The sequence below is a fragment of the Parasteatoda tepidariorum genome, chromosome 11 (genome assembly GCF_982258835.1).
Source record: "Parasteatoda tepidariorum strain Cologne lab strain chromosome 11, Ptep-v5.0, whole genome shotgun sequence".
In the NCBI taxonomy this organism is placed as follows: domain Eukaryota; kingdom Metazoa; phylum Arthropoda; class Arachnida; order Araneae; family Theridiidae; genus Parasteatoda; species Parasteatoda tepidariorum.
Window position 1 is genome coordinate 34311095 of NC_141765.1, and position 24277 is coordinate 34335371.

Here is a 24277-nt window from a genome sequence, read left to right on the forward strand (position 1 = left end):
GAGAGACCCAGGAATACCTTGAAAGTATTGTGTCTAAGGGAGAAAAATTATGATCAAATGACTGGACCCTGTTGTAATAATGATGAGTTACTAATTCAAAAGAACATTCAAATCTGCCAAGAGTGAAAATTTCTAACATTTTTAGTTCTTCAAGCTTTAAAGGGTGCTCTCTTTTTCAGAAAAAGATTTTTTCTTAAAAATGCTGATTGATGTCATGAATTCCATGAAAGAAAAACTTTGTTTTTAGCATTCAGACAAACTACCATTGTGATGACTTACACGTGCATGGTACAGAGATCAGTAAGGGGATCTCTATGTATAAAAGCCGGTTTTTCCAACTCTCTCTGATGGGTTGTAGAAAAATTGCTTTTTTTGGGATTATGGTCAAATTAGTTTTGTTGGGTTGAATTGTCTGTGGTCTGGTTATGCTATCTAAGATCAATGACATTTAATTATTCTTCAACACATGTTTCTTTATCGCCAAAGCTGAAGTGGTTGTTAATTAAAATTCTTATTATTTCATTATTCAAAATGTGGAAATGAATTTTTAACCTCTTATGAATAGCAAGAAAAGAGCATTGGGTCTGGCTAAGAGCAAACTAATCTTCTGTTCAAAAAGCTAAATGTCTTTGGTGTGCTAAAGAGTTAGACATTTCGCATATGCGGGAAGCAACTTTAAAAACATACATTGAAGGTAAGTAATTTTTTTTTTTTTTTTTGCATTAAATTTTTTTTTGCCCAATATGCTTAATAATTTTTCTGGTTGTGGATATAAATGTATTTTGTTTTGGTTTCGTTAAAAATAGATCAAAACGCCCAAGACTTTCATTAGGATACTAGTTTTATTATGTTTATGTCTGAGATTTCGGAACTTTTATGTTCAGAACTTTTATGTTTCTTTATAAGATTCAATAAAAGTTCCAATCAAATTTAACTATCAAAATTACGATGAAATTTATCTATCAAAATTAATTAAATCATTAAAATTCCAAATTAAATCATTAAAATTCCATAATTTGATTTCATTTTAATAAACTTTTTTTAAAGATACATCAGTAGCTCTAAATTTTAAGATGATGCAGAGGGATCATTGACTGATTTTCACCTAAATATCATGCAAATTTATGAATTGTTCACCATTAATTTTAATTTTTCATACTTTTCTGTAATTAGAATTCATTTAATGTGTAAATGCAAGTTGAAATAAGGGATAGTCCATTAATTTCATTTTAACAATATAAGCAAATTTTATGTTAGTTTACTTTTAATTTTGACCTTTTATTTTTTCCAATAATAAGTTTAGAAATCTTCTTTATCGTTAGGAAGTTTCTTATTATTTTAATGACTCCCTTAGCCTGATTTTTATGATTAACTGTTTGTACTATTTAGATAATTGAAAAGCTTTAGTTACAGCCTTACACTCTTTTCAAAAATGAAATTAGAAATTTTCTTTATCATTTCGTATTTTTCTTATTTTAATTAATTCTTCCTGCTTGATTTATACTTAACTGTATTAAGGCAAAGAATAAATAAATAAAATTCATTTTAAAATAATATAGTGGTTTTTTTTATGCATTTAGCAGAGATTTTATTTTATTGTTTGGGTATTCAATCTAAGTGATTTATTATGTAGGCTGTTATTTATTTTATTTAGTTCGTTATTTTCTGCATTATTTAATGTCATGTTGCTTGTTTCACCTCTTTAAATATTGTGCTGAGATGAGTTACAATTTATTTATATAGTTTAATAGTGTTTAAGATTGTATACTTTTCAATATCATAATTTGAACTGCTCACTTAAGTATTTATTTTTTATCACAATTTCAATCCATTTTCTAGATGTCCTTTTGGCTTAATACTATTACAATGTTACATTAAATTTTAAATGCATTTCAGTCTGAATTTATTGATTTTTGTTGTTTTCTGCTTATTTTATTCTTTAGTTTTCTATATCCAAATACAATTTAATCTACTTGTAATTTAATAACTTTGTATCAATTTCCTTTTTATTTTTAAAACTCTATTTTATGAGGTATTTAAATTAAAATTTTAATAAATTCATAAACATGATGATTGTCTGGTATATGATTTTTCTGACCTATATTATATGAATTAATTTGAATGAAAAAGTTCAGTTGCAAATATTTATTTACATAATTCAAACTTTTTTTAATTAAAATTATTGAAAGGTTTTATTTGTTATTTTAAAATACTAAGTAAGATATACTAAGTTCTGTCAAGGTTAGGTATGCTAAGTTCTTTTGAAATTATTATAGAGAGTAAAATTTATATCCAATTATAAGGATAATTGGAAAGCTTAGTGGAGAAACCTGGTAAGTGACATTTTAGTGAATTTGACTGCATCAACTTTTCCATTTTCTTCCTTTGTCTTAGAGTATGCTGCCAAGCGAGTGATTTTCTAGGGTTTGTTGTTGACTATTTTATTGCCAAGTCTTTTTTTCCTGGCTCTTCCATCCAAAGATAACTCAAATAATGTCACTTACTTGGTACTTCCACTAAGCTCCTCTATTGTGAACTTAAGTGTAAAATTATGTTAGAAATATTTTTAAACATTTTTTTTTAGGAGTTCAGTATTCTTCATTCCTGAAAGCTGAAGAAATCCTATCTACTGCCATTGGAAAATGTTTTTTTAAAATCAGATGGAAATAGCAGGGAAGATGATGATGATGTTACAACGAATATATTTTTCTTTCGCTACAGCCTAAAGCTATCACAATAAGTGTCTTCCAGTGGATTTGCTCTGATGCTATGGTCTGCCAATTGTTGATCTTACGTTAACAATAATGGAAACATTGCTTCTGTTTTTCTTGGCCACCTAAGTTCAAAAGATGTTTTGGTTGCAGAAATATTAGTGTGCTTGAAAGTTATCACGACACAACTCGTGTTAATTCAGCAGTGACATTCTAAATATGTTTTCATTCATGTTTCCTGATGGCTTCATTGGAATAAACTTTTCTTGCAGTAAAAGAAAAATGGCATTTCTTAGTCGTTTTAAGGTCATGCTACATTTTGAAGGAATCTAAAATTCATTGCAAATGTTGTGCACTTTATCTGAGTCTTTAAGTAAGATAATACAAAGCAGCTGTATATCCATGTTAAATAATTTCAATCATAATGTAAAAAGGTTGTTACCTCGTATTTAGCTTCACTATTTATGGGCCATACAACTGCTGCTGATTTGTAATCTGCTTTCCCCTCAGCTATGGGAAAATAAGATTTAAAAAAGTTGTAATTATAATTGGTGCTCTAGCTGAAAATTGGTGCTTTTACGAAAAATTTCAAACAGATCTAAAAAGAAAAGAAAAAAGAATTGAATATTGAATGTTTATCAATACTCAATTTGTGGATTATATATTTTGAATAACCCATTTTGTAAAGGGACAGAACAGAATTTGTCCTTCATTTTCAAAGATTTGTATTACTTATTTAATATTTCCCCTGCACAAGCAGTAAAACTCCTTTAGAATTTTGCAACCATTTGTTTTCGGAAAATGCATCTGTCATTTTAAGATCTTAATATCGACCCGAATTTCTTATATTCAGTGAAAAGTAGTTGCTAAGCTGTCTAAAATCAAAAGCAATCGTTTTTCAGTTATTCAAATAGGAGTTGAAGACAAACTTGTGTCTGTAAAGCTACTGCTTTTGCAGATATTGCCTTCCATTTTCTTACCTTCGATCATGGATTCAGTGTGAACAAGAACAGTGAATTTGAGTGACAATTTAAAGAAAATTTATTTACTGTTTTAAAAAACTGTAGAGGACTTCCTAAAGTTAACATTATGAAATAAATGTGTGATTCATGTAGCAGTGCACTTACTAAGTAGTTTACTTAGAAACCCAAAAGGTTAAGCAACAGGAAAGTGAAAAAATAATAAATAAAAAGAAGGCATATTTTATTTGAAATTCAGGAAGATAGATTTAGAGAAACATGTTTCAAACTTAAACAGTGAAGCATGGAAGCTGGCTCAACTAGCAAAGAAAGATATTTTTAAAAAAATGAAATTCTCTTACTATAAGAAAAACCATAACTGAAAATCAGAAGTTAGTGCTATAGCTAAGAAAGAAATTTTCTGACAAATAATAAATTCTCTATCTTTTTATGTAAATGATCCAGGCAAGAACTTATCACCTTATCATTTTAATAATTTTTTTTTATTTATTTAGTTTTTTCAGCCAAGTTTTTTATTTTTTATTATATTTATTTATTTGTCTTCTACAGTGTTATAATAAACCTCCTTTTACATGGTCCCATTTTGCATTTAAGTATAATTGTTATTTTAAAGTGCATTATCTATTTAAAAATATAGTTAGTAACTCCATATTTCTTAAGTTGAAAATTATACATAAAATGTTTTTATGGTGGCTAATAAAATCAAGAATGTAATTCTTTACTAGAAACTCGTATAATTTTGAAGAAAACAGTAATAAAAGCACTTATTTTTTTATTCAAGGGAAATTATACAAAACAAAGTGTCAAGTGCATGTACAGTGGGCCAAATAAAAACAGACCACCCTGAAAAATTTTTGATCTAATAATCAGATCTCCAGGTACTAGGATTCAATATTTCAAATATTTATTGTCCTATATTTAAAATTCGATTTCTCAGAAAGTACGTGATGGATTTCTCTCATGTTTTGTATTTTAGCTATGTAAAATTAAATATATGATGTAAAAAATTTTATACCTTACAATTCAAAATTTTTTTCGGCTATTATGAAATAAATTAATAAAAAGTAAAAAGTATTGACTAAAATTATTTTTTGCATGAAATTATCTTTAGGTAAACAAATTTTATAATTGCAAAAATGCTTAATTTTGCTTAAAAGTCTCTCAAAATACGGCGAAATACACAGAAAGTAAAATTAATGTTGATGAGTTTGAATTTTGGATTGCCTTCCTGACCAAACTATAGGGACCATATTTCCCACATTGCAGCTGTTCCCTATATTTTGGGGGTCAGAGATTAGAATCCGTTTTAAGAAAAAGATATGTTTATTCAGAGAGAGTAAGTTTTTGTGTCTGATTTTGTAACTTAAAATATTGTCTGTACTAATTATTTATCACCCCCTTGAACCATTAAGATTGAGTCCTGGAACGGGATGATCCAATCATTAAAACAAAAGTTATTCCCTGTGGTCTATGTCTTTTTTCTTTTCACTTTTTATTGTATGTATTAGTTATTAATTTTTAGCTTACGTTTTTAGTGCTGACATCTAGTTTAAAATAAACTATCTCTAAACACGTTACAAATAGTCTGGTACTGCCATCTGGTGTATTGATTAAGAAACAAATATGATTTCAGGTTTAAGAATGAGAATTTTAAGAATCTTTTTTAGAATGAGCTTAAGAATTTTTTTGGCTCATTACTTTTGAACACTCCAGCCCAGAAATATCACAATTACGAGAAATAGAGGGGGAAACTCACTCCCCCCCCCAATCATTTTGACAGGCTCAAGAAGAAAGGGGTTAAAGGCAACTGTGCTTCTGTTTAAGACCGAAAATTCTTAACATGTGAAAACATTTTTTTTTACTTTTAATCTTGATGAAGCGATTTCTATATGAAGAAACAAGTTTGATTGTAATGGAATTGAGAATGACTGGGAAGTTGTTCAGTTAGAGATTTTTTCAACTGTGAGGAAAATATTTTAACAACTGATTTAAAAGTAGATGAAATTTACAAAACTATTATAAATGATGATGACAGAGAGAAAGTATTGTTGAAAATTCAGTAATAAATGTCTCACCATTGCCTGTTTGAACAAATGCTGCTGCTGCAGCTATTGATGGTTTATGAGGATTGTTTAATCCAATATGAAAGATGGCTCCTTTAACTGCTTGATAAGCTTATAAAATGAGACCGCAGTTGAAGTAATCAATAACTTATACTTTTTTTAAAATTTATTTCATTTTTCTATTTTACTTTTTGTTATTCCAATTTATTCTTGTATTAATGTAACTTGTACAATAAAAAATAAATTGACAGAAGTTAAGGTTAATAGAAATATTTGATCTTATGAAAATCATTGAGGCAATTAATTTATTTCTCTTATTGTAATTTAATCCTCTTTCTTTCAAATAATTTAATTCTGTATAGGCTTGAATTGTAATTTTTGAGAAGTTTTATCCAAACAGGCCATAATCTAAAAATTATTATGCAATATAAGTTAATCTAATTAAAATAATTTTTTATCTCAGTAATAATTCTGAAATTTTAAAAAGTTTCATTAGCCCAAATAATACAGCCTTGAAGTAACTTTTAAATTATAAAAATATTGATAAACGCTTTTCTACTTCACAAACTGACTCTTCATTTTGCTCTATTTTTCTTATTAGCAATGAGGACGCTGGTTGAAGTAAACTTATTTAACGGTTATTAATAACAGTTACAAACTAACAACAGTTATAAAAATAGCATGTTATTCATAAAACTAATTCTCAATCTTCATAGTTCAAGGACCTTACTTTAAATATGCCAATTACTGAGTTACAAAAGCAGACACAATGATTAACTTTCTCTGAATAAACATTTTTTTTTTCGCCGAATATTGATCTTTGACTTTCAAAAAAAGCAGTAATGTGGAAAATATGGTCCTTTTAAATTGAAAGAGTACCGAAAGATCGAAGGACATATGTACTCCGAACATATGTCCTTCGTACTTTTGCTGCTAACTGTGAATTTAACCTTCTATAGTTGATTCAGCTTTCATAAGACCGAAACGCCCCTCTTCTTATCTGTACAATGAATTAGTTATTTGACAGTTTTTTCCCCTCCTGTTTGAAATAAAATTGCTATTATCCTTTCCCATTTTGATTTTAAAGTATTTTTTAGGTCTGTTAACTGAATTGAATTTAAGTTTATTAAAGATCCTTTCAGTTTTGAAAATCGCTAGGGCATATGCTACATATTTTGCCAATGCAACCTTGGCTAGAATGGACAAACCAGACTCGCTTTAAACTTAAGAAAAATTATAGATCGGTCCGTTATCAAAAATGCCATAAATCATGATTTACTGCACATTGTTGGAATCTTTGGCACAAATTCAATTTTGACAATGCCAAAATTATTTCCACCTCAGTGACATCAGCTCATCTTGATTCCCTGGAATCTTATTTCATAAATATAAATGCTGATTCTCTTGTTAACGACATTACTTACTCACTAATTGTAAACTAGTGAAATGCATTTTACCCTGACTTTCCCCTCACTGCCACAGCGGGTTTTCTGTTGTTTTTTTTTTTTTTTTTTTTTTTTGGCCCTTTCTTCCACTTTGACTATATTTTCCGTTTTTTGTTTACAACTTTATGTTTTATATTTTTAATCACTTTTGTTTCTTCTCATTCACGTCTGGAAAATCTTGAGAATGGGTGCCAATTTTTTGAGTTCTTGAAATAGATCGACTTCAATTTCCATTGTCATATTTTTGAAGCCCATGAAGATTTTTTTTAAATCAAATAATATCTTACCACTTCAGTTTCTTGTGATAATTTATTTAAGATTAAATTTTATGCTTGAAACTATTAATTTTAATTCTTTTTTAATCATTGGTTTAAATTATTAAAGTTAGAAAACAATGATTTTTTCTGTCATTATTCACTTTAATTTGTCATGATTTTAAAGATAAATTGAGTACAAAGAACAAGAAATAAAATCTAATCCAAGCAAATTTTAACTTTTTTTAGCCAGCTTATGTAACATAATTACATATACCATATACCTATTAGAAGAGAAGAGTAAATATGAGTTTTGGATGATTTATATGTAATTATATAACTTATATTCGGTCTTATGTTAGCTTATATAACTGATTAATTAATGAATTTGCTCACTCTTATCAAAACATTATATAGTATAATATTGTCATTTTAAGTATTTTATTGAAATATTTTTTTAAATTATGTAAGAAAAAAATTACTGGTACTTTCAATATAAATATTTATCATTGCAACTTATTTAGCTGTAATAATTTTAAATGAAGGCTTAAACGGGTTATTGACAGTTTTTGAACAATTGAAAATAAATTCAGGTCCCAGCAGAATATGCTCCAAATGAAGATGAAAGCAGAATTACTTGCAAAGAAAACTTCATTCACGTTCTTTAAAAAAAATCTAATTACCGTTTATATTACCAAAACCTAACAAAGTACCCAAATAAATGTATGTACTTTGTTAGCTTTTTAAACAAAATTTTGTCTGTCAAAGAATATTAAGAAATCTCCACGAATCTTAGAAGCAGATATGTAATGGCATTAAAACTTCTTTAAAAGAATTATTGCTAAATTGGTAAACCTCAGTAGGGTGCTTAGCATTTTTAAAAAGTGCTTAAATGTGCTTATTTTAATTTTTTAAAAGTACTTTTTTTCATTATGTGTTTTTAAAATGTACTTAATTTTTCCTTTTCTAAAATGAGATATATTTTCTTTACCATGTCGATTTTCGCCACGAATTATGCAAAAAGCGTGGTATTCACATTGTGCTATTTAACGTTTTCACTATTCATTCAACCGCAATCCATTTCGGCGTACTGTCAGTCCGTATGAAAGCGCCTATCATTTTACATGTTAGAGATTAAATACTTGAGCGTTTGCATGTGCCTACATACTGAACTGGATTCAGTGGAAAGGATTCTTGCACTCTCATGAGCAACTCTGCTGCATTTTGCAAGATATTCTCAATTTCAGACTTCATTTTCCGCCCTCTGAAATCGAACTGAAAGATCTCTCGAATTTTCGCTGATCACGGGGACCAACAAAACATTGCCAAATTTAAAAGCAACAGAAAATTTTATTTCTCTTGTTAATTTCATCGTTGGTGAAGCGTATTCGTGAATAGCCTGCCTTCCTGCACTATTCTCTTTATATATCAGCACCATAATCTTTGAATTTGACTTGAGGACCATTCACTAAGTAGTACATATTTTCATGTAGGTCCTCAGAGCAAGAGCTGTCAATAATCACAGAGCTTCATCACTTCAAAATTTCCATCTCCGTGTGATTCATTTAATTTAATCAAGATAAGAATTAATTGATATTTTTAAACCTATAATTTTTACCAGAGGGACCGTCCACTAATTGCATAATTTTAAACTTTTATTGTACTTCATTGTTATTTTATTTTTACTTATTTCTTTCTATTATTGTATTATTACTTTTAAAATTTTCAGTGCTCTTAATTTGTTTTAGAGAAAAACTTAATATTTAGAGGCAAGATTTTAAAAAAAGTATGAAATGAGGGGCTTTCAATATTTTAAATTCTGCAAAAAAAAATCTTATGTTATTCAGGTTTGTCATTCTAAAATACTTTTAATTCATCTCTTAATGATTTGATTTAGAAACAATTGAAATAGAGAATTTAATTATCTCAGATTTGTTAAATATTATGAGTGTAGGGGCCATGCAATAACTTACTTCTGACAAAAATGTTTACCTTCAATTTTCATTGTATTTACGTTTCATAATTATTTATATATATTTTTTTAATGATTTAGTTAGAGAGTTTTAATGATTCACGTATTTTCTGAAAGTTCAACGCAGATAGGATACCGTTGTCCCTTTCATATATTCATTTTTTTTCTTGTGTTCTAGTTACTAGCAAAAATATTTTCTGGTATTTTTCTATTATAAAAAATAGTATAATAGTTACTAAACAAATCTGTTAAATTATCAGAAGTTATATTTTTACTAAAATATATAATCCAAAAAAAAGTAATTAAAAAAATTTTTTTTTCATTCCAATTAAAAAATTTATCAATAATTGATTTTGAAAATTATAGAAATGTCATTAATGAAGAACTGTTTCTCTTAGATCTAAATAACTGCAAATTTGAAAAATTATTGTTTGGAAATGAGCTGTGTTAGGAAGATTATACCTTTAACGACGAAAAAAAACACCAGAGTTTCTTGCTTTATTTCATAGCGATAAATTAGTAAAATGTTAAATGTAATATTTTTTCTCATATTTGATCTAAATTAATACAAAATAATATTTAAAAAAAAGTATGAATATATGTTTAATAAAAATTCTGCGTCAAATGGTTAATATGCAACTAGAGTTAAAAGTCATTTCGCATAATTTTTGTTATTTGTTGGGGTAGAGTTAATAATTTATTTTTATTTTGAAAAAAGGTGCGTACATTTTTAGTAGTAATAAGTCCAAAAATAAACCAGTAAAGCGCCGGGATCATTCTCGATTTTGAGACGGTCCTATATATTATTGCATCCATACACTTGTGAATTAATATGCAACGATGGTTAACAATTATTTCTCTTTTTTTTCTCTTTTTTTTTTAGGGTAAGGCTAACAATTTATTTTTATTTAGAAAAGAAAGTGCGTTATTTTTAACAGTAATAAGTCCAAAAGTAAACCAGTAAAGCACCGGGATAATTCTGGATTTTCCAGCTGTACATTATATTATCGCATCCTTACACTAGTGAATTGCCCCCTTCTAATATTCTGTGATTTTCAAAATATCTATTTTATTTTGAATAGCAACATAAATGATAGCATGGTTCAGACAAATTGTTAGTGTAAAAACGTGTTCTTCGTAAGATTAAAGTGAGTATGGTCAAATGGTCACGACGGCATGCGCCTGAAGCGTGTCGACCCACGTGTAAATTTGGAGAAGGTATACTTTGCTTCGAAAATAAAAACACTGGGGTAATATGATTAAGGGACTTTCGTTAAAATAAAATATATATGTTTTTATATAGTTTTGAATTTTTACTATAGATAAGTTTTAATTAAACTAATTGTTTTTATTTTAATGCTTTTGATTTAGAGTTATTTAGAAAGAGAAATCGATCAAAATAGGAAAAGTGAATGATTTTTATTGTCTAGTGTGTTTGATTCAGAGCTATTAACCCTTTGACGCTGATGGGACACTGGTGATATCCCTTTTATATCTATTTTTTCTGACTCTCTTATTACAAGCAAAAATATGTTTTGTTATTTTTTAATTATAAAAAACAATAATAGTTGCTAAAAAAATCTTAGTTTATTGGAATTGTGTTTGTACTAAGATACAAAATTCAAATAAAGTAGTTTGAAAAAAAAATTTCATTTCATATTTAAAAATTTATCAATAATTGATTTTGTAAATTAAATTAATTTCAATGATGAATAACTATTTCTCTTTTATATCTAAATAAGTGCAAATTTGAAAAATTATTGTTTGAAAGATTTAACTTAAGGCAGAAAGAGACAACGGTATTTCGTGCTGTATTTCATTTCAATTGATAATATATTACTTATAAAAAGTAGTTACATGTTACATATATGAGGGAATTCTCTTCATTTTTCTCTTTAAAAAAAATCAGTTAAAAAGCAATACATCTTTTGTATTTAATTGCTGGGCAATTATCGCAAAATTTTTAATTAGAATGAAAAATTATCAGAAAGATAAGAAATTTTAAGTTAACTTTTGAACAATTTAATGGCATCGAAATATCTTATTATTTAATTCTATCTGTTTTTGTTTCATGAACAAAATGTAGAGAAATACACTATAAAAATATCCTACAATATGCTTCAAATGCTAAATATTAAAAGTTAGCATTTATTATACAATAATTTAAAATAACTAATTTTGACATGAAATGTTTCTGAACTTATAGTTACTTTTGGAGTCTTATCTCGTTTTGTAACTCGTTTTTGTAAATTCATGATTTAAATTTTGAGAGTTGTAGTATGTTTCAGTGTGCAATACTAAAAATTCAGAGCCACTACTCTTTTTCATTTTTATTTTTGTTTATTTATTTATTCTTAGTTCTCGTGATGAAATCTGCACTTATATTTTGGTCATGGCCAACAAATTAAGTGATAGTTAGGTTAGATTTAAATTGTCCCTGTAATTAACTAAATTTATTATCCAATACAACTTTACTAACAGAGTATGTTCTATCACCTAGTGAAACTTTAATCGGAAATTTCTCTACCCTTAAATTAGATTGAAAGCGTTATGAATGGACGTGTTTCGGTTACTTTTAGCTAAATTTCAGGAAGATGATGTAACCTTGAATCGGTTAAAAACAGATTAAGAGGAGGCTATACCTCGAGAGAAACTTTTCATCTCAAACTCTTTCACCTTCATAAGTAAGTAATTTAAAAAGTGAGTTCAGGCTAACCTTGAGTAAGCTATGAAGTTTGAAATACTGAAAAGAAATTTTCAAAATATCAAAATGAAAGCAAATTATTAAAAGATAACTTAGTATTATTCAATGGGGAAGTTCTCTTTCAATAATTTGTTTGCATTTTGAAATTTTCTTTCTGGCAATTCAAAGCTTACTCTAAGTTTGACAGAACTCACTATACTTTAAATCTTAAATTCGTTATTAAAACTTTTACTTTTATCTAAAGATTATTGCTTGCCATTTTTCTAATAATCGTATCAAAATTCAAAAGAAAGAAATAGCGTTAATGTATACTTTTTATATATCCCCTTATTAAACGGGTGGACCATTTTAGGAAATCCACCTGCTTCACCAGGCTTGTGCGTTACTTGCCGCCCAGGGCTTGACCCTAGATAACCCCTGCCTCTTTCAGAGACCCCGACCAGGATGTGATGGGCCCCGGCCAGTAATTTATCTCGTTGTTTTAGCGTGACCCGCATCATCCAACAGGTGGAGAGTGACTGTCCACGATCACGGTATTAGTTTACCCTTGTATAAGAGAAAAAGCTGATGATTATGAGACTGAAGAAGATCACTTTTTGCCTTTAAATAAGGTGAAAAAGGGGGATGTGCTTATAATTATATATTACTTAAGTCTGTTGGTTCTTATTGCATGCAACAATTACTAATTTTTACAATCTGAAATAAACATTTAACTTTTTGGATTTATTCTATCGTTACGGGAATATGATTATTTCTACGTAGTAATAGTTTATTAAATGTTTTAATTTTTTCCACTTTTTTGAGATTTTTTTTCTTTTTGATTGTACTTATTTTTCATTGTACTCCAGTTGCTGCATAATGAAATTTTTTTTCGATTATATTTTAATATTTTTAACAATCTGTTTTCTTAATGCTACCTCGGACTTGTAAAAGCAACGAATTCAAACGGTGAAAGGACTCTTGGGCTGAAGTATTAAAAAAAATTTCTTAGGTCATGTACATATTTCTATTCAGCATTTAGAAATTTGTTTAAAAAATTTTAACATCGGCTGTTTAACCGCGCGTAAAACATTGTATATTATAACGGAAATATTTTTGCCCTGTGTGTTATATTTTTTATGCATTTATTAAGGGAGTTTTCAAGCTGGATTTCTAAATTTTAACATGAAACGAGTTAGGGGTCTTTCAAATATTACGTAAGCATGTTTAGTACAATTTTGGACTTCCCCTTGTAAAAATCAGCATTGCAATTTCCCTCCCATGCTTACGTAACAAATTGTAACACCCTCACCCTTGTTTTTTGTTTTAACTCGGACATCAACTATAGTTATCTAGTAGTAGTTAATTTTAATAGCTTTGTTAATTTTAAATAAAGAATGTAACTTCAAAAAAAAAAAAGTAAAGAAGCTTATGATTTAATTTATTTTATAAAATTATGTAGAATATTCTTTAGGAATCTTGTGATAATTACTTCATCTCTAAAAGTCTTTCTCTGAAGTTAAAGACTTCTTGGAAGATAAAAAAAAAGTTCAAACTTTTTTTTCCCCCGAAATTTGACATTTACTCCAAATTTAAAACTTTTTCATATGTAATTATATGTAATGTTTTTTTTTCTTTGTTAATCTTAAAACCAATTTAGATTAGGTAGAAAGTTAATCTAAATTGGTTCTCAAAATTGTGAAGGTCTCATGCTACAAGGAGAATTCCTGAACTTAAAATTGCATTGAAATCATAGAAAATATTCGTCTTAGAATTTTTATCCTCGGGAAAGTGTATTGCCGTGTTACCTAGCATCTAAGTTATAGAAATTTTTTATAAGATCCTTATTTTGCGTCGGGAAACAAACGAAATAGCGATATAGAGAGATGAGACGCGTTATGACGAAGAACGTAAGATGACTGTAATAATTCTTGCAGCACCAATGAGGAAAAGTGAATCTTCATGCCCTGTGTTGAGAAATCTTTAAATGAAGCTATTTGCAATTTGATTTTCGAAAGAAACATTAAGGGAAAGAGAATCGAAGTCTAAATAATGTGAACATAATTTCAAAAATTTTATTTCGTATTTCATTATTTTTTATTATTGTAAAAATTGTTCAGATCGATAATTATTATTGCGTATTTTAGATCAACTAAATTTGTTAAGCTTTTCAATAAATTTAATTAAGAAGAAAAAAAAAGAACAAATTCTAATATTTTAAAAATTAGCAAAAATAGCATTGTTACTTTTCTACAACACGTGTTTGCTGTAATTACTAAACAAGACGCTTAAAACAATGAGTGCTTATGTCTTCAATAAAGATATAAACTCACCCAATTTCTTTTTAATTGGTAAAATACTTTTTTTAAGGCTTTCTCCTTTAAAATCTTAAGTATGCCGACTTGAACTAGATCTAGCAATATTCGTTTCGTTATGTCTTAATACATGTCAAATGCGTGATAATAAAAATGATCAATATGAGTGAGTGTAAATAAACATCAAGAATCTAAGAAATTAAATGATAACGTCTGTTTTAACTTCAAAGAAGATAAAAAATAAAAAAAAATATGTATCAAATCATGTTACTTAGGCTCTGAATATAAATTAAAAAATGAAATTTGATTCATAATAAACACAGATTCGTTTTATTTTCCTTTTGAAAGGTGTTTCAAGTCTTAAAGTTAAACAGGTGATAATATTTTTGATAATTAACAAACTTAGTAATGTCCAAGTCATTTTTAATCGCACAATGATTAGGTGATTGGGTGGATTAATCCACCGGTAATTAATCGGTGTTAAACCAGTTTTTGGTGTTCGCAATTGTGGGAAATGATACTTTCATCTATATAACGGTTTTTTTCGGCACAATCTTCTAAATCAGTGAACGATTTACAGATGTTGAGTCTCTGCGTATTATCTGTTTTAATGACCTTTTCGTACATGCATTTGATGATTTTTAAAAAATTTCAGACTTTTTATTGGAGTAATTTTTAATTTTTTATTGGAGTAATTAAAAAGTGCATTGAAAATATTTAAACATTTCTTTAACTCATAATAATTAAACAGAAAAATTTCTGAATGAATAAGATCAACAAAAAAAATTTAAAGCGTTTAAGAACTTAAGAGTTTTTGTTTCAAAATGCTCAATGGTTATATATGCATGTTGCCTGGCTTAATATATTTTATGCTTAGTAAAACTTTATATACTGCACTCTTCATATCCTTCATTACTTCAGAACCATTGTGACTTTGCTTGGCCTGCAATAAGAAATAAAATAATTTTTTTTGAAAATGGGTGCAAAAAAATATTTAAAATTAAGTTGATGCTAATTTGCATATTTCGTTTTTATTATTGATTATTTTTGTATCATTCTTTCATTTTGAAAATAAAAAAAGTTTTTAAAAAATTAAAGTAATTAAATTTATTTATTTTATTGTTTGATTGTGTTATAATTTAAAAGTTTTAAGTGAATTAAGTTTAGTCATATTCTGATGTATTTACATTGTATCTCTAAGCATTCCTCAGTTTTTACTGTTTTTCCATTTCATTCATCAATGAATTAAAACAATAATGGTAAATGAATTTTAGTTGTAAACTTACTGCTTTATTTTCTTAATTTTAGATTTAAGAGTCAAAAACAATGTTTACCTTGAAAACATTGCTGAGACTATTACGATTAATAATTACGTGCACGAATTTATGTCTAAACAATATTATTAACTTCAAGGATAAAATTTAAGATATTCAAATGTGCCCTTATTTCAAATCAATGTTAAATTTTAATTAAAAATAATGCTAACTTTTTTTCGATCCTTTGTTATAAACTTAATTGATTTTGTACATTTTCACATATTACTAAAATGAATCATAAAGCTCTTACTTAGGGATTGCAAGTATTCAAGTAAACTTTTATAACCTTTCATTCAAACCATTTTTAAATTAGTTTTTTTAGTTGACTTTTATGATTATTCTTATATTTGATATTTCTGAATATTTGATAACAGTACTTGAAAACTTAAGATGCGTTTATGCTTTTTTTTTTTAATAATAATGGTTCTTCGCATCTGAAACCCATCATTGACATTTGAAACAACGTGGTTTGAACTAGAGATAATTCTGGTTGATAATTCTGGTCGAGGCAGGTTGGGGTTCATTTACTGAAAAAACGTTAACACGAAAATAGATATTAACGAAGAATATTAACATAAAAATAGATTTTTAAAATTTTTTTTTGAAGGCAGTAAAATAAATAAAATATCTATAAAATTTATACTGAATGCTATTCATATATTTATAGCTATCAATGCCATTCAAAATCTAACAGCATCTTAGAAATATATTAATATCTCAGTTTAGGCATTTTTCACCTTAAATTAATGAAAAGTACGCATCCTTTCGGCAGTTAGGTTAGTACTGTGCTAATGAAGCTGAAAATCTAGTAATGTATATGCACCACATTTAACTTTATTTGTTTAATTTTTCCATACGGAAGAAAGTGATAACTGTTGTGTAAATCTCATCTTTCTTTTTTTTTTGAAGAAAAAAAAGAAAAACTTTTTGAACTCTACTCACGTTTCTTTAATAATACGCGCAGAGTAAACTGAAGTAAATCAACAGGTTGCACTGCTGTCAGGCACAAGCGGAAGGGGTAGATTTTCTGCCCTGCAAGTCATCCATGTGGGTGGAGATAATGTTAAAATAATAGATGATCTTAAGCCTGAAGGTATTATGCTTCATTCTTTAAAGATTTTCACGAATCACCAGCTCCTCTCCAACTTAAACCGTAATCTATCAATGAAATAGCTCATTATTTTAGAACAGCAAATGAACATAATTTTGCTCTTCATTCACTCTTAACAGATAGCATTTTTTTTTAAATGCAATAAAAAAGAGATCTTGTGCATTATTCTTAAAATCGGTTCACTTCTTATGCTTGAATTTTATTCCTAAGATTTTTTTTTCTCTTGTCGATTTGAACAAGCTGTTGTGAAAATGTTGGAAAATTGTAATTATTGTTGGAATTTCGATTTTTTTTTCTCTATTTTTAATTTTTTAACTGGATTTCTTTGATCTAAAAAAATTGTATTTCATGAAACATAATAAGTCACATTAACGTCACGCATTGAATTCGAAATTCAATTTTCGATTCGTTTATTTTAAAAATTTATCGGTATATGTTTTCGCTTTCTGGGTCTCTCTCTCTCTAAAATTTTGAATAAATTTGTTGTGTAAGCGCAATTGCAATCTTGTTTTCAAAGTTTTTTGTTGGGAGAAAAGTATCGAAATGTAATTTTTATCGTTCAATTCAAAAATGTATTCATATGCGATTTTTACGAACCTTAAACTCATTGCAGCTGATTTCATAATTTCTTTTCAAAAGCCTTTTTATTTAAAAAAAAAAAAAGTATATATGTTGCTCAAATTTAGGGCTAACTTAATTTAAATAATTAATAAAATATAAAAATTATACTGAATTAATGAAAAATTTTGTATTTTCAAAATGGAGAATCGCGGCCAAATCTACAACTTATAACTAGTAACTTGTCTTTAAGATAAGTTTACTTAAATTATGATATCAACTCCCTATGCTCAAATTATCTTGTTTCGTCGCCTAAAATTTTTAAACTGACTATTAATTTTACAGTTTTTAATTTACAGTGAAGATAACTTTGTCTGAATTCAAAAATGATCAATTCCATTCAATAATACAGTAATCGGATCATAGAATTTTTAAATGGTCAATTGACAAATCAACCACAAAATTACTAATGTACAAAACTGTTTTAACCGTATATTCACTGTTTCGTTTCAGAGTTATTGAAACGCTACTTTAAAATGAATTTAATTAAGGAAGTCTTTAACTCGATTACAAATTTTAAATAAATATTCGTATAAGAGAATATCTGATACTGTATGTTTGTTTTTTTAATGCAGCAATACTATAAAAGTTTTCTATAGATATATCTTAAAGCCTGTTTAGTGCTATATTAATAAAATTATGCTGGAAACTGCTAAAACATTCTGCTCTATACAAAGTAAATAAGAAATAGTATATTTTTTTATTCTTTTGAGATAAAATTTGTTTTTAAGTAGAGCAAACTATACTCTTTTAGTTTATCAGTAGCTCTTTTAAAGTAGTCTACTATATGTATACTGTTCCAAAAAAATGTCCTGATTCTTATTTTTTTTAAAAATTTTGACTTTGTTTTTTTCTTAGGCCCATTACGAGGCTTATAATTCTATTTGTGTGTAACTGTTAATTATGTAATAATTTTAAAAAAAAGCAGGCGGTAACCTAAAAATATACACGCACATAATTTATCTTGATATGTGTTTACATATTTATTTGAGGTAAAAATAACATAAATGTCATTTAAAAACAAATTATTATGGATAGTTATAAATATTTTAAAATTCTGAATAAAACTGTATACTCTAAAATATTTAGTGATTTTATAAAAGTAAAGGTGAAAAACTTTTTTCTTTCTTGTACTATTAAATTTTATTTGTTTAAATATTAACTGTCTCTTAATAATACTTATCGTTAAACAATTATATAGGTGATTTATAATTTCTTTCCGTTGTTTCCAGTGTCCTAGTAAAAGTAGGTTTCTTTCGGAAAAAATTCCAACCCTGTTTTTAAAACATTTCATTTTCTTTTTTTCTGTTTCTAACAATCCTCAAACAAGACATTCCCTATTCAATGGATTTGTTATGATTATTATTTAATATAAATTTGCCATTCTAGTTTTTTTTTTATCAGATATAGTTTCTAGTTCCATTTTATTTAATTTATTATGAATTTGATACTTGTTATTAACCTAGTCGTTCTATCAAATCCTAGACAAGATATCGGTGGTATATATTGCATTTTTTTTTTAAATTATTATTTACTGGCCAGAAGTGATACATGCTATTTTTGAAAAATATTAATATTAATAACATTCCTAAAAATTTTCAAGTTTATGTTCACACGTTCTAAAAAGTCAACATGATACTTTTGTTACATTTTCGATGAAATATCTTAATTTACCTTTTAAACAAATGTGTTAATATATCAATAAAACTGTAAATAATTATTATTTTTATTAATTTCTGCTTTGCTTTTGTTCTACAATATGTCGTCTTTTCTTTAATTATTTTGTTTACTATATCTATATATATATATATATATATATATATATATATATATATATATATATATATATATATATATATATATATATATATATATATATATATATATATATATATAATTTGAAAAATAAAGCTTTGGATAGAGCACTGAAAAAATTGAAGCATATTTTTCTGCATTTGTTTAAAAAATGTCTGAAAAGAATTTCAAGACATTTTTTAAACAATTTATATTTGTTTTAACTGTAAAAATATTTTTTCTGTGGACTGTAGTAGAATTTGATTTTATAAAAATTAAAAAAGTAAAGTTTTTGCACAAATATATCCCCTAACCACTTCAAATAAAATTCATTTTTTTGAACTAAATAATTTTAGTTCAATAAATCTAATCATAGTTTTTCTGCTAGTAATAATTATAAAGCTCTGTTTATAGTAATTAAACAATAGAAAATTTTCTGTGTCTGTAATTTTCCTTATTGTTAAATTTTTATTCGGAGTGAAAGTTATTTAATCGCATGTGTTTTATTATTATAATTGGAAGTGAAGAACTTTTTTTTAGTTTAGTTTAATTATAGCTTAATAGATGGCGCAAATGTTCTTTCAAGCTGATTTTGGTCAGAAGTAGTGTTTATGAATCATCAATCTCACTTACGCATCCTAACTTAAATTATAAGAACAAAAATGTTTAGTTGTGAGGATTCGCTGTGGTTCAGAATGATGATTTAAAGTATTTGGATTCGAGTATTTTAATAAACATGTTTTCTATAAAAGTTATCAATTAAAAAATTATTACTTGCAAAAAAAAAAACTTCTAAATAACGCTTCTAAAACAAATTTTCAATGAAAAATTTTAAATTTTAAAAGCAATTACATCGTGCAATGAATTATGAGAATATACCTTATTAGCTTGGAGATTTGCACTTTAATATACCATATTAAGAAGAATGTTTCCACTGAAAGTAAACTTGTTTCAAAATATCGCTGTAATAATTTCGTTTTTTGCTTTAATCATACGTTACCTTTACATATCGTTATAAAGAATATCAAACTTACTGTACACGAGATGAATTTTAAGCTTACTCTTTACCAATAAAAAATGGATTCAAAATGCAATATAATTATTTCATAGGAAAATATCTTATTTACTTATCAAGTTATTGAGTATAAAATAAGTGAGTTTTAATTCCCCATTGCCTACTCTTTAAAAAAAAAATAGTTTGATTAAAAACATCTCAATTACGTTCCAATTTATTTTGCATTGCCGACCTAATTTTAAAATTTCGCTTTAAACATTTAAAGTTAAAAACTCCTGATAAGTGACAACGAATGGTTTGTTTAAAAAATCGAATTTTTAAATCTTTGATACAATTTCTGATATTTTACGAAATTTCTATTAACCCTTTTGTTCCCGGTGATGCTCATTGGAATCACAATTTCACTCAGCTCTGGAAATTTTTATAAAATAAAAACTGCTTTTTAAAAATAAGAAAGGGTATAATTTTTTTTACGTATAATTCTCACTCTTATTTGGCATTGCTATTAAGTAAAAGGAAAACGGCTAGTTTGAAAAGTAAATTCATTGTATGAAAAGAATATATATACAAATAAAATTTGTTTTCAGGTGTTGAAAACAAATTGTAAAATTTTTTCCCTCTCCCCTGATCAGAAGTTTTCAGAAAGTTATTTGTTTTTTTTTTCTCTGTTCTTTTTGCCACTTTTGCAGTACATTTTTCTTAATTCTCAACAGAATTTTTTTTCCTTTGTAAATAGTAAGTAAATTAATTACTGAAGATTCTAATATTCAGAGTAATGATTCCATTTCCGCAGTATATTCAGTTCATAAAAAACACTCTTAAATTCTAAGCCTAACTATTTAAAATTAAGTCAGCAGAATTCTGTTTTTTTTTTTCTTTCTTAAAAATATTAGTGTTTATTATCACTATTTTTACTACAAATGCATTATAAATGTAATAGTGTTCTTTTAGAGTTCAAATATACATTTTGAAAGTATAAATAGTTGTATATTTATAAAAATGCCAACTTTCTATTCTTTTTTAAAAAATTTCTTCTAGTGGTAGCTAAATTTATGTTTTAATGTATGATTCTTTAATGAAAAGTTTGATAAATTTATAGTATGATATATATGATATGAAACGCCACTTTTTACCACCTCTCTCGGAGTGAAGCTTTTAAAATGTTGACAAATTACCAAAAATGTTGAAAGCGTTAGTTTTTAATTGTCTACCATTATAAAAAATATTTTGCAAAAAGCATAGTAGTTGACAGCCCTGTATTTATCTCCAGGCTAATCACTGGCGATAGTGAATTACTGTACATATAGACTAATATTTCCCAAACATCTGTGTACGGTTTACCTTGAAAGCGTGATACCTGTGGCTGCAGATAGCTGAGACAGGTTGAATTCTGTGCTCCGTCCGCTTCTTTTAGCAGTTACTGCCAAGTACTACCGGTCTTTATTTAGCATTGTAACTCGGGGGTGTCTTGTACTGTAAAGTCTTCTGGCATTTCCATCATGTTTGAATCGTTATCAAAGCCTAGAAATGGCACAATTCCTTGGGGCAATTCCAATTTTCTCGCATACTTCCATTTGAGTACGCCTACATTTCAGATGACCAATATTCTTAAAAGTGAATGTGATAATTCTGCAGCGAAAATTTTTAAATTGTAGTTGAATTCCGTGTGATTCTGGATTATCCTTAATTTATTGAGAAGAGTCTAAATAGATATCTAAAAATTAAGTCATTTATGTTAGTCTGTTACAACTGCATCTTTTTTTTCATAATTAAAGAATTTCTTCTATTAATTATAACTACAAATGTATGGTTTCTATGGTTACATACTGAATCTAAGTCATGGTTGAATTAAATTTTTTATCCGTTTTTAAGAAAGTGATGCCATTTTTTTTATGTATGAAAATCTTTATCTGTTACAATGGAATTGCTCAGTATATATATTCGAATTAATGATATGTACTATTAGTCTTCAAGACCCATCGATACTATTAAAATTCAAGTTAATACTAATTTTCTTCAACAATGTTTGATTTCAAATATATCTCTTTATTTGACTGTTTAGAACTAACCATAATTAGTGTGTTAAATTGAACAATGAAATTTAAAAAAAAAACTTTCAGAAAACCATTGCTTGTAAATGATGGTTTTGCGATGTTTTTTGTGTTGCCTCTATTATCTTTTTAAACTGGCCGCTTCTCCTATACGTGTCGAGAATACTAAAAAGAGAATAATAATCAAAATCATATATAACGTAGGGGTACACAGTATATATGACTCGTCGATACTACGCTACTTACTCGCTCATAATGGTTCTTCCGAAGAAGCGATATGATAATGGTGACCTCTTCATCCCACCCACCCCTGATACTTTTTTTTCCCACCTAAGTGAGGTTGGGGGAGGTAAAGTGTTTTGAAGATTAACCGATTCTAGAGATTAATGATTTTGCCAAATTTTCTACCAGTAGTGGCAACGGTTTTCTTTCGATAAGATACCAGGCGTTTTTAGCATAACATTAAATGGTGTATATTTTAGGCATCCGAGCGGTTGGTAAAAAATTGAAGATTTTTGCTATAAACAATAGAAAATTACTCACTATCTGTTGGTTAGATTAATGCCGCACCCATTAGCTATATCTACCTACTTGCTTACGAACCGCCCCTGAACTGGTTTCTGTAGCCAATAGGGTTCCTTAGATGCGAAATACAATAGAAACTTAATTACCAGCAGGGTTTCTGTGTTGATGCCGCAGTTACCTTGTCTTCAGAGAATTGATTCCACTTACCACACCTTCTTTTTTGTTTTATCGCCCTCATGAGGGGAGGGGGTTTCACTTCATACTTTTAATTGATATCTGCCTTTTCTTGATTACATAATGAGTTTTAATGTTTATTATGTGCCTGAGTGTTGATGAGGTTGCGTTCTGATGCTTTTAAATTCAGTTCTAATTGTTTTTTACTTCAAATGATTTCCGCTTGCTCTGAAATAAACGACATTTTTTGAAAATATGCTTGTTATACTTCATATCCTTTAAAAAAATTATCTATGTAACATCTCCAATTTTTCACCCTTCTTCCACTAAAAAGTTTTTTTCTTATTATATATTATTATACCAACAAACACTTATGAAATGTTTGTATAGAAATAATAAAGTATCGGAAAGAAAGATGAACACAATTTTAACAAACTTAATGTTAAATGAGCGTTTTCTCATCATCAGGCAAATCTGTCAATTTTATGTGTTTGAATGACCACTAGATGGCGTTGTGCACTACATTTTCGTGTCCCTTAGTTCTATGTACTATGTTCCATTCTATGTTCTCTAAAATAAATACGATGTCTCACGGAGAAGTTTTATGTTTGATTTTATTTATTATTTAAATTGAGGCGTTTTTTACAACAAGGGTAATCTAGGTTCACAAGTCCCGGCTTCTAAACTAATAAAAAAGCTACTTTGTCCGAAGCTATGATCGAACTCTACCTTTCTTTCGTGTTTGCAAGTAATTGTGTTTGTAAATCTCTTTCTTTTTGTCTATCGTGTGTTGTACCCTTGGGGTGCATGATCAATATGGATTAATATTGCAGAAAAAGGCTATATACAACAACAATGTTTACTGGCAAAATGCATTTTAAAGCATTAAATTCGACTGGTTTTTCTCCCAAGCCCCTCAATTTTACATACATGTACTGAATGGGTTAGAGTCCCCTTGCCGTCAGGCTAACTGTGAGAGGTTCTCGTGGTCTTCCTCTCCATGTAACGCAAATGCGGATTAGCTCCATCAAGAAATCCTCCAGGAAGGCAAATGTCTCCCAATACTCGATCCAGGAGTTTCCTTGTCTTCTGGATTGGGTTCAAAATTACAAGGCTACGGAGCTGAACATTAGTAGTCGTAAACCCATAAAAATTGGGTCGGCTGTTCAACGACAATTTTAAAATAAAATACAAGTACTGAATGAATTGATATGACTTTTTGCAATTGATTAAAATTATATTTTTGTCAT

General features: G+C 27.6%; 1 protein-coding gene across 3 annotated transcripts in view; it reads left to right on the plus strand.

The window, feature by feature from the left end:
• The window catches only part of LOC107450099 (ubiquitin carboxyl-terminal hydrolase isozyme L3), a 91611-nt gene that overhangs the window by 25456 nt on the left and 41878 nt on the right, over positions 1-24277 (plus strand). The window contains exons 7-8 of one of the 3 annotated variants that reach the window (XR_015430567.1): positions 566-694; positions 2585-3328. The exons of the other annotated variants lie outside the window; for them this stretch is intronic. The gene's annotated coding sequence lies outside the window, so the exon portion shown is untranslated. Of the gene's footprint in view, positions 1-565; positions 695-2584; positions 3329-24277 lie in introns of those variants that run through there. 3 annotated transcript variants of the gene reach the window in all.